A 10,604-nucleotide genomic window follows, 5' to 3' on the forward strand; every position below is an offset into this window, starting at 1 on the left:
TATATATATTCATTATTTATTTCATTATTATTTAGTAATTTAGTGTTCAGCAATAAGAGGGAGATTTAATTATAGAAGGAGCACATTTTCGTGAATAGTGGGATTATTCTGTAATCAGATGCATTCACCATCGTACGAACAAAATTATCACATCACATTAACTTTAATGTCTATAGGAAAAGTAGAATTAATACTCCAAATTGTAGTTACAATGATCAAAACGACAAAACAGACATTCTTATATTACAAAAGCAATGTTTGGGTCAGACACTATTTTTGTAATATACCCAATCCTGATTAAGTGTTAATCCTGATTATTAACTAAATAATGATATATATGTTCATCCTATTGCCCTATCTGCATATTTGTTCTCTAAACAGCCTGCAAGGACACAGCCTTTTCACGCACTGGTTTTCTGTAGTTTTAGGAAGCAATCAGTCACTCATTGAAGTTGGGACCTAACTAAAATGCTTTTTAGTTAACTATAGTAACCTGGTGAAAAAGGCAGCTTTGTTAACTAAACTAAAACGTAAAAAAGGCTTTTAAAAATAAAATATAAATATAAAGAAAATATCTTTAGTTTTAGTACTTGTTGGTTTGGTCACCGTGTTATTACAACTAATAATGCCCAATGAGGCATTGATGCACATGTTTATTGAGACTTTGGATGTCTACAAGTCTGTGAGTCAACTGCTTTCAAAAAGTTCTGTGTTTTTATTATAACACCTGTACTGATTTTCATAAATCTGACATAAGCCCTCTAGACAAAAATAAAAGCTAATCATTTAAAAAATAATAATCAGATTTTTTTTAAACACAGAAACTAATTTAAAAAAAAGTCAAAATGTCAAAAAATAATAATAAATAAAAATTATTGGAGAATACAAAACTATCACAACTCTTACTTCACATTAACTTTCAAATAGAAGATTCATGCACAACCTTTTCCCTGTTGTATTGAAAGAAAGAAAATGAGAGTGGCTGAATGAGAGAAGAGAGTCATATTGCAGAGTGTCTCCCCTTTGAATTTTAAATAAAGCCATTAGGATCTGATGGCAGAGAGTAGCAGCTGAGGCTCCATCTGAGTAAGACATCAATGTCAGCTCTTCAGCCCTGTCCCCCGGGACCGAGATGTTAACCACTCCCCGGTAATCATACTGCCACCACCCACATAAAAAGAGGTTTTAGGTTACCATGTGAAAAGAAGCCAGAAATGTACAAGATAATGGGAAATGAGTACAAATATCTGTTACACGCATTTATATTTGGAGTGAAGTTTCCCTGGCTTTATAAATGTGTTTTCTGGTCAGTTTCAAATATGAGAGAGGCTTATCTGTTCTTGGCATCCATTTCCCTTCAAAATACACAAAAAAACCAAATGTCATGGTATGCAAAAAATACCACCATAATTAGGTTTAACTTGGGTGGGTTTAGGGATCCTCTTTGTTCATTGAGATGCCACAAAAGATCCAATCACTGCAGCAACGACGCTGCCAGTGGCCAGGAATGTGCTGAAGATCGCCCCCTTCTGGAGTGTTTGTAAATGTATTTCCCCACAGAAATGCACACGCAAGTAAAAGTTGAGAAAGAAGTACTATGAGTCCTGATCAGACTTCACGTATGTGCAGGGTGACTGGATCCCAATAAACTAAGCAAACGCTGTGTTTAGGTAAAAAGAAAGCTGACGTTTGTTCTCGTGGTTTAATTAGTTTTTATATTATTTTTTATCTGCATGTCAGATTCTTTTTATGTACAGTCTGATTTGTGACATGGTGCACAGTAGTTTGTGTGGTGAGACTAACTGTTAAAAGGATGATGGATGTGCCTAAGAGGACCACAGGAGCAGATTGGGGGATCTTCATCTGTGTGTCAGGATTGATCTGAACTGTGGGCCAGACGCGCTCAAGATCCAGTGCCATACTGGGAATCTCTCCTCTCCCGCATGATTGATGCCACTTTCTTAAGGACCCCAGAGACTGCCATGGAGGAACTACAGGAACAGCTCCACTAACAATTAGGCAATCTCTGACAGCAAATTGATAAATTACCCTTTAGATAATAAATCTTTCAGACGTCTTATTTTCAAATGAAATAATATCCACTAGGAAACAAGCTCAGTGGACACAACGCTGAAGTAAACAGCATTGTGTCCAATGTTGTGCAGCCATTAGCTTTGGTAGCATACACAGCATTTCACAGCTGACGGTGCTTTCACTCTGTATTTGGAGCAATAACTGTCTCTAATGTTCCACCAGATGGCAGTGAGTACATTTCACTACGTCCTTAAATCTCAATTCAAGTGTTGTTTTTTGTTCATATGCTTCACTGTGAAATGTGCACAGCGGAAATACAAAGTAGTAGTAATACAATATTTTACTGTTCCTAACCACCTATTACATAAATATAAGTTCTGCTGGCCTATATATATTAGTGTGTTCTCTTCTCATAATCCTCATTAAAGCAGTGTGGACCCTTTCCATCTCTCCTCATTGTTTTTCTTACAGTACATCAATCAGTCTTCACTTTCTCTTGAAGAAGATCTAGTGGACTTCCTCCAAGGACACCAGATGTTTCTGTGAGTCTAAAACTCACAGAAACCCGGATTTCTTAAAGATAACAGTCTGTAATTATTTCTAATGTAACTTTCTTTTTACCAGGTTCATCATTGTGTTCACAGGGCTGACTGTGTGGGGGTTCATCTTTTCAGGCATCTTCTTTACATGCTTCGTAGCGTTACCTGGCCTTCGTTGTGACCAACACCCCTTAATGAGCTGCTAAAGTTTTACAGAGAGGAAAACACTGAGTGACTTATAACAAATCAAAAGTTATAATTTGCAAAAACATACAGTCATGTGAAAAAGAACGTTTTCATAGGACACTGTGCAATCATCTGAACAACTAAACTCCACAGTTAAATAACCTTTAGAAGACTTTTTAGGAGCCATAACTTGAAGCAGTTGTTTTCTGTATGACTTTACGAGTCTCTCACATCACTGCAGAGGAATTTTCTGCACAGTGCTGCTTTAGTTCAGTCAGCTTTGTGGGCATTTGTTTAGCAGAGCTCTCTTAATTTTCAACAACAACATTTCAGTTTTCAGTCATTCTGTTTTAGATTTGCTGCTGTGTATTGTTCTCTTGCATGACTCATTTTCAGCCACTTTTAGTCTTTAGCTATTGGACAGATAGCCTCATATTTGACTCTAGAATACTTTGGCATACAGAGGAGTTCACGATAGGGTCAAAGACAACAAGGTGTCCAGATCCAGCAGCTGCAAAATCAGCCCAAATCATCACCCCTCCACCACCATGCTTGACAGTTGGAATGAAGTGTTTCTGCTGATGTGCTTTGTTATATTTAGGCCAAATGTGGCGCTGTGCATTAAGGCCAAACATCTCCCTTTGGTCTCTTCCATCCAAAGGACATTGTTCCAGAAGTATTGCGGTTTGTTTGGATGAAACTTGCAAACACAGACCATGCTGCAATGTTCTTTTGAGAGAAAAGAGGCTTTCTCGTGTGAACACTTTCAAGCAAGTCATACTCGTGCAGTCGTTTTCTAACTGTCCTGTCATGAACTTTTCCATTTAACATGTTAACGGAGCCCGAAGAGTCTCAGATGTAGCTCTTGGGTTGAGCACTGCATGGTCTGACCTTGGGGTGAATTTTCTGGGGCGACTGTGACACTGTGTCAACACACCGCAATGCTCTGAACCAGAAAACTGTCAGAATCTCTGCTTTTATAAAGGCGCTCATACTTGCTGATAACCAATTAGTCGAGTGTATTTGATTATCAGCAGAAAGCGGCTACCCACCCTCGTAATTCCTGTGCAAACACTCGGGGTAGCGTTAGTTTTTCACAGGACAGCATAGAGCACTGTGAAAACTTTTCACACGACTTTAAAATTACCAGCTGCTTTCTTTGTACAAAAATCATATATTCCCAGCTATATTTGCACATGTTACAGACCTCAAAATAGTGTTTGGGGACTACGACAGTTATTATCTGTCTTCTGCTTTGAGTTCAGGCGGCGGGAGGGGGGGGACGCCACATCCTCAGTCCCTCAGCCTGTTCCTGCTGGTCACAAAACAAAGATCAAAAGGATGCTGAAGGTTGTAATCTAGAGGGCTGTCATACTTGCTGAAATGAGGTCAGAACAAGCTGCAATCACAACTACAGTCAAGGCTGCAGAAAAGACAAAAAAAGAGACAGATTCAGTAACTAAGTCTTCAGCTTAGCTACACGGAGTAACTGCATGATCCAAATACTACAATAATCCAATTTTGCTGCTTTAACTACCACTAACTGCTTATAGTGTGTCTCTCCAAAACACCGATACACATCTGCTGCTGATGTTGTGGAGCTGCTTGCCGGCAGGACCTCTGGAGTTTCGTATATGAGGTTTACATGCCCTAAATTAAAGTTGTCAAATTTCTCCTTTCTGCAGGCACAGAGTCGACAATCTGAGGCCGAACACAGAAAAGCACAAGGGTTCAGTGAAGTAGGACGATGCTGCTGTTGTAGGGTGTGTAGTGCTATGACTCCTATGAGGGCTAAGGTGAGTAAGTGTGACTACTGTAACACAAATTGTGTGTTTTGCCAGTATAATCACGACTCACTGTGTAATTTATGATGACATATTGTTACCTGTTACAGTTTCAAGTGTCTCGTGAAACTTTTTGTGCTGGACATCCTACGGGTGATACCGGTGACAAACAAAAGCCTGCAGGGGAAAAGACATACCAGTACTAGCATTACTGAGAAACCAGTATGAGATGATCTGAGATTTTGACTTTTGCATGTTTTCTTCCAACCAAAGTTAGCAACACACCCAAACAAACACAAAAATGCCTTCTGCTAGCATTTCATAATGGTAAGATGAGGACATTTTGAAAGGATTTTCAATTTTTTCTCCGGTCATTCAAAACATTTATTAGTATTATTTAGCAGTATTTACTGATTTTAATGACTGAGATTAATTTCTAATATTTCTTATAGCAAAGATCAGTTCACGGATCATTTCCACTATATAGTCTGTATCTGTAGCTAGCACATGATTATTGTTAAACGTAGATTGAAAACATAATAACAGTAAATTATCAGAATATTGTAAATGCGAGTTTTTCCCACTTGAAGCCAGAGTTAATAAGGACGTCATCCTTCAGCAGGACATAAGCCAGGCTTCCACTGGGACAGTGGATTAGCACACAGTCCATGAACATGCACGGACTGGGACTGGTCCAGTTACTTGGCCAAAATAAAATGACATCAGTTATGTCAGCAATTTTTGACAGCATCTCACTATATATCAGGCTGTATGAAGCCTTGTTTGAAGGAAGTGTTGACCCCTGCTGCTTTTACATTGACGTGATCTCCAAATCCTGAGAGGAGTCTAGTGTGCGTGGATGAAAAACGCTCTTATTAAAAGACAAAAGTCACTCATCATCAATATGATTAAAATCTCAGTATGCAAAAGATCAATCAAGGTCTATTATTTCACACTTTGTTCTCTTTCTTTTCTTTTCTCAAAAGAAAGTTAAACTGTTGAGTTTCCAGTGAGTTGTGTTTTCTGTGGAAATGCACGTGTAAGTGTAAACTGCATCTTTGAGACATTTTTACCAAATATTATGATCTTGTAGTTGATGATCCAGCTTTCAGCACAAAACATCTTCTGTTTCTGGTACTGCAGCCGCTGCAGGAAGGAGAAGAAAAGATAAACATCAACACATGAGTCACATGCATTTATTTGTGTGTCTGTGTGTTTGCATGCATACTTTCAACCGGATTATTCATCCAGAATTGCTACAGGAGCCTCCGGACTAAGACCACCAGGAACCGGAACAGCTTCTTCCCCACAGCTGTCAGACTCCTGAACTCTGCCTCCTGACATCTGACCCACGTTAAACTCATGGACTGAACACACACACACACAACCACCTACACACACACACAATGGACAACTGTACCCTCATACACACAATAATAACAACATGGACTGAACCACCACTCACAACCACCAGCACTTTATAGCCTCTGTAGGAATTATATCTCACTTATCTTAACTGCACTACTGTATAGCTCTGTGTAAATAATCATTCTGTACATACGATAATTTTTAATCCCACAACTGTTTACAACTTGCATAGTTCCCATTTCTGCATAACTGTATATCTCAGATTCTGTAAAGTTATTTATTTCATATTATATCCTATTATATCCTGTTCATATCCTGTTCATAGCTTGTACTCACTACAGCCTGTACATACTTATAGTTATAGAATATTCATAACATACTTCATACCGTGTACATTATAACATACCATAATAGACCCATTTCTGTAATATACTTACATATCTATATATATTGTAATATATCTATATCTCTAAAGCACTTCTGGATTGATGCAAACTGCATTTCGTTGCCCTGTACCTGTGCATGTGCAATGACAATAAAGTGAATTCTATTCTATTCTATTCTATTCTAGTGCACAGCTTGACCATCATGGTTAGGATGAAGCCATTGCTGAATGGGGGGACTGGAAGCCCAAGGCCCACCTTGACACTGATGAAGATTGGGAAGAAAGAGAAGAGGATGATGGATGTGTATCATATTACTACATATAACTACTTTGCACCCAGATAGTTTATCCACTGGGATCTTTATCTAACCTGGCCCTGCTGTATATGAATGCATCCTAACTTATTTACCATATTTTGTGTTAACAGGCTACCAAACAACAAGCAACTAATTGCAGTAAAAACACAAGTGGCGTAAACACAAATGCTTCAAAACTGTACTTAAATACAGTCAATGAGTAAATGACTGAGTTTTCTAGCAGTGAATGAAACACGCTGCACGTCGACTACATCCCCATGTTCAGACAAAATCATTTGTTTTTCATGCAACAGACAGAATCTTTACATAAATCTGCATTTAATGTGTTTTTGCTGTAAAAACTGCTGGATAAACATTTAATAAAACTGTGACAGACATTAAAATTACTCCCCCACTTTGTTAAGTATTCCTCTTTAACTGCTCACAAATGCAAATATCTAATCAGCAAATAACATGATAGCAAATCGAGGTATTTAAGCATGCCAGCAGTGTCAAAGGTTTCTGCTGAAATTCACCAGAATGAGGAAAAAAGGTGATTTAAGTGACGCTGAATGCTGCGTGGTTGTTGGGATTTTCCCACACCGTCTCTAAGGTATACAGAGATCATCCTGAAACTGATAAAATGTCCAGTGAGAGGGTGAAAATGCTTTCTTGCCAGAGGCCAGAGGAGTAAACCAGACTGGTATGAGATGATAGGAAGGCAGCAGCAATGCAAATAATGCAAATAAAGCAGATGTGCAAAGATCACACCGGGTGCCACTCCTGTCAGATAAGAACAGGAATGTTAGACTCCGTGTCACACAGGCTCACAGAAGAAGGTCGGAAAAATCCCGTCTTGTCTGACGAGTCTTGATTTCAGCTGCAACATTCAGATAGTGGGGTCAGAACTGAGCATAGACAACATGAAAACCTTGATCTTTCATTTTGGTTTCAATGGTTCAGGCTGATGGTGGCAGCATGATGGTGTAGGGGATACTTCTCAGTACACTTCAGAGCCCTTTGGACCAGACGACCTTCATTTAAACACCACACCTGGGAATAGTTGCTGACGTGTCTGTCCCTGTACGACCACAGTGGGCCCATGTTTTTATGGCTGCCTCCTTCAGGGTAATAAGCCGTGTGACAAAGCTGAGATAATCTCAGACTGCTTTCTTGAACATGACACTTAAACGGCCTCCACAGCCACCAGTTCTCAATCCAGCAGAGCGCCTTTACGATGTGGTAGAACAGGAGATTCACGTCATGGATGCGGAGCTGCAAAACCTGGTATGGATGTATAATCATATTAAAAAATATTTTCCCAGAATATTAAAAACGAATCCCGTGACTCAGTAGGTATGACACAATCCAAAGTACACCAGCTTCTAATTTGGTACAAATATGCAGTGAGTCGGCTGTTAGGCGACATGCCTGAGCAAATGAAAACATGTTCTCACACTGTTGCATATCTCTGTGAGCACGTGTGTGTTTTTAAGAGCTGCATTTTGTCAGTAGAAGTAAAAGTAAAATGTCGTCAGTTCTGAAATTCATGTTACACAACGTTACGCCGGTCCACAACACCGGCGTAACATATGCAGCGCTTTTTGTTTGTGCTGCTTTACCTTTGAAGTCCAGTATTTCTGAGTCATCCTTCCTGCTTTGGTTACACTGTGAGTCACTATTTTTACCGCTGTCACACACTCGGTGGTCACACAGTCCTCCTTGGGGGTTTTTTTGTTTTCAACAGACAGTTTGCAGAAGTGCTCCAACAAAATGTGCTTTCACTCCTCTACACTAGTTGTTCAAGTCTGCAGACATGTGGATTCATTCATAAGTATCTTCCACCAGAGCTGCGACATTAGATAAAGTTATGATGCTTTGAAAAGGAATTTAAAAGGTTTTTACACGAAGCTTATTCTGGGTGTGCCAGCTGAGACAGAGTCAAAGAGAATTATGTGCTTTATCACTACAATGCTTCCAACCTTGCAGTTTAAGCCGTTCACAGCCGTACACTCGCAGTAAGTCAGTCATTAGAAAGTAAAGAGAAGCACCACACGAGCATTAAGTACCAAATATTTTCAGATGAATCCTGAGGAAGTCAGAGTGAAGAAGATGATGTTTCTGCATTATTTCTCTTGGTTATAAAGGACGTTAACAATGCAAATATCTGTGTGTGTGTGTGTGTGTGTGTGTGTGTGTGTGTGTGTGTGTGTGTGTGTGTGTGTGTGTGTGTTTCTGTCAGTAATATAAATATATGAAATACATTAACAGTTAATTAAACAGGTGATGAAACAGCTCAGCATTGTCATTATGATGTGCGTCACATATTGTTGTGTCAGTTGTGGCCCCTGATACTCGAGTAGTTTGTGCCATTAGCGTTACTCCTGTGTGACAGGCTCACGTTCATGACAGATGCTCGGACGCATTACTAGAAGTGAAAGTTAGCGCGCGGTCAACACGACAGTCTGTGTCGGTTTTTCAAATGCAGAAGCTCCACAAAACCAAACAGAGCTGAAACTCCTCACATGTGATGTTGGTATTGCTTGTTGTAGAGCTTTCTCTGAATAGTCACCTTTTATATAGACGCTGTGAGATTTTTCTAGTATTTGTGTCCAGCTACACAAATGTGTAATTAACACAGGCGCTTTCATTTTTGTGTTTCCCAGCAGCAGCTCTTAAAGTAACAATCACTGATTCAGTGTGATGCCAAGCATGTGTTTGTATGTGTGTGTTTTGGGCACGGCAGATCTTCACCTGAGCTCGAAAATCCTGTTTGTGACGTTGTATTCGTAGGAGTCTGAAGCTGTAAGTGTGTGCATGACACTGAACTCTTCCCCAATAGTTGCTGCTACTCGTGGGTAATGTGAGGCCTGACTTGTGACAACACATGGGTTTGCATTTGCATTCAAACAGTGTAAATATGCTTGAAGGCGGGGATACTATATCCAATATTTGCACATTTCACAAACAGATATGATTTATAGAGGCCCTAGTTTCTCCAAAGACACTGAAATTCCTCCGTCCTTTCCAAACCTGTCATAAACTTTGGAAAACAGCAAGAGACAGAGTGCAAGACAGAGAGCTGGAGGTGGTCAAACGTTCATAGGTCATTTGGTTTGTTGAGCACTGTGTTGTCCAGATCCCAGCAGACACGACAGCCACATGTGTGTAAAGTGGAAATGTTCATTCATTTAAGACACATCTTTAACTTAAGCCAAAAATAAAAGGAAAAGATCAGCAGTGGGCATCAACAAAAGCACTCTGCTAACACATTATAATAAAAATCTCTACACCTTTTGAGGGGACAGCAAAATAATTGGGTTCCTCAGCATTACACAAAAACCTGAACATTGCAAACTAAGTTGCCATACTTGGTTAGTTTGTCCTTTGTGTTTGAAATAGAGTCTTAAATAACCTCAGGCAGGCTGTGGCCTTTAAATGATGCTCAGTTGGTACCAAAGGGACCAAGTGTGCTAAAAAAAATCATTACATCACCAGCAGTAGCCTGAACCGTTGATACAAGGCGAGATGGATCCATGCTTTCATGTTTTGTTTTGTTTCATTCATCAACCAAATGTTGCAGCAGAAATTGAGCCTCGTGGGAGCATTTTTCCAGTTTTCTGAACCATAGCCTCAGTTTCCTGTTCGTAGATGACAAAAGTGACACGGGCATTGTCTTTTGCTGCTGCAGCTCATCTGCTTCAAAGTTCAACATGCTGTGCATTCAGACTTCACTCTTCTGCATACCTTTGTGGTTATTTGAGTTACTGTTGCGTTCCTATCAGCTAAAGCAGCCTGGCTATGCTCCTGTGACCGCTGGCATCAACGAGGGATTTTCTCTCAGGTAACGGGCCAGTTTCAAAGATGGTTGTGTCGGGAGAATCCCAGAAGATCAACAGTTTCTAAAATATCAGATGTTTGGCACCAACAACTCGGCCACTTCCAAAGTCACCTTTCTTCCTACAAGTGTAGATGCACTGAGTTGCTGCCATACGATGTAATTTGCACTTAC

The sequence above is a fragment of the Pundamilia nyererei genome, unplaced genomic scaffold (assembly GCF_000239375.1).
Source record: "Pundamilia nyererei isolate P.nyererei 1_Seehausen unplaced genomic scaffold, PunNye1.0 scaffold00061, whole genome shotgun sequence".
NCBI lineage: Eukaryota > Metazoa > Chordata > Actinopteri > Cichliformes > Cichlidae > Pundamilia > Pundamilia nyererei.